Below are 5309 nucleotides of genomic sequence, written 5' to 3'. Positions count from 1 at the left end.
TCCCACAGAAGAGACGTTGCGAGCCTATCCTTGTTTTATCGGTATTTCCATGGCAGGTGCTCGTCTGAACTCCAATCTCTGCCCCCCTCGCCAATTTTCCACAAAAAACACCCGTCTAGCCGAATCCACTGTGAAAAATTTCCCCCACTCCTTATCTGTGCCTTAATCAAAACGAGGATTCCATGAACAAAGCTTCTTTCTTAGAACTGCACGCCTGTGAAACTCTGTTCCGTCTGCCTGCTTCCCACCTGACTACAACTTGGACGTGTTCAAGTCCAACGTTAACAAATTCCTAATGAATCGCCACCTTAAGTAAACACTTCATCAAATCTCCACACTAACGTAATGTACGTACTTGCACTAACCCTTATCCCTGTGTGGCCTCCGGGCCTTGATAAGTGGTGACCACTGTGTAAAAAAAAAAAAAAAGAAAAAAAGATGCTTTTCTAGCGAGGAGTTCTTTTTCGGGAGTGAAAGTGCTGGTCCTACGCCCAACCTTCTCAGAAGGTACATACAGCACCTAGCCTTCCCAAATGGTCACCCATCTGGTACTGGCCAGGCTAAACATTGCTTAACTTCAGTGATCTTACGAGAACCGGTGTGTCAATGTGATTGTGCCGTACATAACCTTATATATGACATATAACCATAAACATGATATTTAAACAAAAATGTAAAAAAGAACGACCAAAATACTATTTAAAGCTTAAGCCTGCGCAAGCCTTTTCTAATCTCACACAAAAACAAGCGTTCACATTTCAAGCTATATTACTTGTCATATACATGCGCACACACAAACATACGCGCCCACGTCCACGGTCATAGAAACGCCACTCTTGGACGCTTGTTTCTATGACAGTTGTCTGACTTTCTTACTGCAAAATAGCGACATGAAGACAACTACCACTTTTCCACAGCTTCTGGAACATCGGTTGATTAAAGGACAATCTATCTTGTGTTTGCCAACTATATTTACATTGTCTTTGATAAATGGCTATGACACTGCCATGGTCAATTTTTATCCTGCTGGTGGATTAGCCAGCCTTTCCAATGTTCATCTCTGGTAGAAATACTCGTTCTTCATGTTGATAGGCCAACTATGCAGTAGTTAGGAGTGAATTACAAAGTAGCAAATGTACTTTTCCAGTGACCTAGCACACATTTATACCAAAGTACATGTACATATACAACACACCTAACAAAGTTCTTTATTACTCTTTGTATATATATATATATATATATATATATATATATATATATATATATATATATATATATAGTAAAGAGAAGCCACTAACTCTGAAAATAATATGTTATTTTTGGTATTTTCATCTGTCTTTGATAATGGGTGATGACTAAAAGCTTTTTCTTTTTTAAAAGTAATGTTTTGTGTTGTTTTGTATGTATGCTGCGTTGTGTTAGTTTGACGATATGTGTAAGACGTCGTCTTTAATAGAAAAAAAGTTCGCTGGTTGAAATATGTGTCCGTTGTTTTTGGAAACAAAATATTTTATGCTTCATAAATAAAAAGAAAGTTTGTTGATTACTACTACTACTACTCTTATTATTATTATTATTATTATTATTATTATTATTATTAGTAGTAGTAGTAGTAGTAGTAGTAGAAGAAGAAGAAGAAGAAAAAGAAGAAATCGTGATTAACTCTCTCCCATATCATTCTTTTTATTCTCTCTTAAAGCAAAAAGAAACAAAAAAACAGCTTATGTTCCCTTTTCCCTGCGCAACAAATGTATCCATTATTAAAGCAAAAAAACAAAAAACAAACAAAAAAAAACATGTGAATTGTCCACAAAAACTCGTCTCACAAATAAAACGATTTAATTTTAAGTTACAATTGCAAAATTGAAACATGAAGAAGAAGAAGAAATAATAATAATAATAATAATGATAATGATGATGAGCATGATGATGATGATAATAATAATAATAATAATAAGAAGAAGAAGAAGAAGAAGAAGAAGAAGAAGAAGAAAAAGAAGAAGAAGAAGAAGAAGCTACAGAAGTTTATGTTTTATAAAAGACTAACAGGGATACCCAGCGTTTCCCGGGTCCACAAATAATAAATAGAAGAAATGAAGTTCCGTTTGGACATACCTGCTATACTAAGAATGTTGAACACTTTTTCATTCCATCGTTGCCAACGTCGATACCGCCACCTCTAACCGAGTATATGGAGAGGAGATTTGGTAACTGTACTTAAATATAACAATTTCAAAAGCAAAATATACGGTAATCCTACTTAAAAAAAAAACGGATGAAAACACGAAAATGTAATCGCCCCCCCCCCCAAAAAAAGTACCTGACTACCTCCCTACCAGATATTTCGTGAGAAGGGATACAAAGAGAAGAAGCTATTCTCAGGATATTGAGCACTTTCTGATTACGATGTACCAGTTTAAGCGAATTTCTTAAATGCTACCTCAGTCTAGAACGATTACTCTTTATTGTCCGTTGCAACGAACGTAAATTTCATTTTGTTTAATAAAAAAAAAACTTATAAAGAAAGCAAACTGAAAATAATTCAATTTAAAAGATAACAAAATAGATATTTTTAAAATCGAAATAAACGTTTTTATGTTTTAAAAATGATTACTTATTACATTCTGGTATATTAACAGAAAGAAATGACCTGTGCTGGGCGCAAACCTCAAAAATTAGGCCCATAAGCGAACACTCTATCTATTAGGCCGGAATCGATGTTATGACGGTGCAAATTCATCGTGTTAAAATGAAAGTAAGGATATCGGCATTCACGCATGCGTACATTGTAATTGTTAAGAATGTTTTGCGAGGAGTAAAAACTAATAAATAAAGCAAACTGAAATTAATTCAATTTTAAAAATAACAAAATAAAAAGAATTATTTTTTTTTTTTACTACACTTGCAAATGAATGTTTATATCAGTTTGTAAAAACTCTATTGATGTCGGCGCACTGCTACGAATTCGGAAAAAAGTATTAAGCATTTACGATGTAAAAAAGATTGCGATTTATGTGGACCTCGAAATAAGAAAAATGTTTTTTTGTTTTAATTTAAATAATCACAAATAAAAACGAAAATGCTAAATAATACAAAATACAAACAAAAATTATTTTTAAAAATAATTTAACCCTGTTTAAATACAAAAGAAAAAATACGTCCGTCGTAAGGCGAGTGCGAACCTATAAACTAAGATATGAGCCAACCGTCTATCCCAAGTGGCTACGGCGACGTCAGAATATAGCGTTGAAAATGTTTGTATTTAATGCATGCGAGAAACGAATGGTATTAACGCATGCGCAAATGTTCAAATCGTTTAAAAGGAAACGATTTCATGCGACCCCCTCCATCAGATTTTGCAGTCGTTAAGGTAGGAAAAAAATAAAATTTTTTTCGGATATTATACGTCCAAAGGATTGAGTTCCGACAATATCGTATTCACGGTGGTCCGTTTTTTATTCTTTGACTTTTAGCTGGACACAAAAACGCACTAACAGACTACTGATATATATATATATATATATATATATATATATATATATATATATATATATATATATATATATATACTAGCATGGATACCCGGCGTTGCCTGGGTTGACACGAAGTTCCGTTTGGAACACACCAGCCATACTAATCATTTTCATCATGGGTGACATGGATACCCCCACAACAATTTCAAAAATAAAAGAACGGATAAAAACATGTAAATGTAATCGTCTAAAAAACGAAGAAGGACGTAATACCCTCTCCACCAGATATTTCGGCAGAAGGGATACAAAGAGAAGAAACTATTCTCCGGATATTGAACACTGGAAAGAACCCCGCCCCCATCCCCCAAAAATAAATAATTAAAAATAAATTATTACAACTCTTGTTTAAAAAAATAGCAGCGATTGCCCGTGCGATCGCAAAAAAAAAAAAAAAAAAAAATTAGCCAAGGAGGCAGGCTCGAACCTGGAAGGCGAATGAAGAAAAAAGGGTTAATTGGATACAGTTTTACTCAGCCCTAAGAAAACTTACGATTTTGTGAACCTAAAAAAAAATAGCGTTTATAAACATTTTTTTTTTAAATTTTTGTAAGGGCACTTTTTTACTGGCTTTTTTTTTTGTAAATAAAAAAAAAAATTCGATTTGCTTTTGGGGGGCTTTTTCGATTTCTTTTTTTTTTTGGGGGGGGGGGGTAGGAACTTTTTGTTTTTAAAAGTGTGTGCTTCGAATTCAAACTTAAGTTTGAATTCGAAGCAGTCAAAGATTCTGTAGTCATTTTTCACGACGAGATCCAGCTTCGTTCAACCCCTAAAAAAATGAAGATTTACCAAAAATTAATTCCCAAAACAATTAAATGAAATTTTACGCCATTTTATGTTTCTAATGTAACCCCCACCCCCACCCGAAAATTGAATTTATATATTTGTCATATTTTGGGCTTTGTTTTGTTTATGAAATTGTTAGGTGAAAGTACAGAATGATCTCAGAAATTAATTAAATTTATCGTTATTTTATGTTTCAAATGTAATTATTTTGTTTCCCAACACCATAGTGAATTTCGGTGAATCTCAGTCTCAATTAAAAGATTTATCTTATTAAAGCTATCATGTAATAATGTAGGAAAGACAAATCACTTTACAAGGGAGTTTGCAACATGGAATTAAATTTCATATAAAATGGAATATTTAGTAGATAAAATTCTGGATAAACATTAACAGACTAGTAGAAAATAAACAAAGACACATCTCTAAAACCAATCGATATTGCGATCGATTAAAACTATTTTGATAGAAACACTTTATTGTCATTCGTATTTTCAATAAAATTCTCCAAGGATTAAGTTCGTTTGAGACGATCGAAATAACAGTCGGCTCCAGATATATGTCAGCGGTATTATTTCTGCTGATCTGTTTACAAAGTTATTCAATATCCCCAACACAATTATTATTTGAAAAAATATGTTAACATACCCCCTCCACACATATATTTCATCTTAATCAAAAATCATCAGTATGGCTAGTATCTGAAACCTAGACTAAAGTCACCTTTGAATTTTATCTCATACCTTTGCACCGACACTGAGAGATTTACGACGAATAAAGAGAGGCATTTCTACTATTCATTAAATGAACACAGCCAACCTCCGAAGAAAACTTTACAATATATATATATTGTTATCTATAATATAAATCTCACCTGTCTGTTAAAATGTATGTATGTATGTATGTATGCATGCCTAAAACTTTCGACAGAGGCGACAAATTTTCACAAGATTGGTATCGTTTTTAAGCTCGACCCTTCAGACGGCAAATATCGAA

At 33.2% G+C, this 5309-nt stretch overlaps 1 pseudogene; it reads right to left on the bottom strand.

Annotated features, from left to right (window-relative positions):
- Positions 1–508: 508 nt before the first annotated feature.
- LOC145242145 (5S ribosomal RNA) lies at positions 509–625 on the bottom strand (annotated as a pseudogene).
- Between the last annotated feature and the right edge of the window lie 4684 nt (positions 626–5309).

This window comes from Euprymna scolopes, chromosome 2 (assembly GCF_053919585.1).
Source record: "Euprymna scolopes isolate OS-2025 chromosome 2, ASM5391958v1, whole genome shotgun sequence".
Taxonomy (NCBI): domain Eukaryota; kingdom Metazoa; phylum Mollusca; class Cephalopoda; order Sepiida; family Sepiolidae; genus Euprymna; species Euprymna scolopes.
Note: the sequence above shows the minus strand (reverse complement) of the source record. Positions and strands in the feature narration are given on the sequence as shown.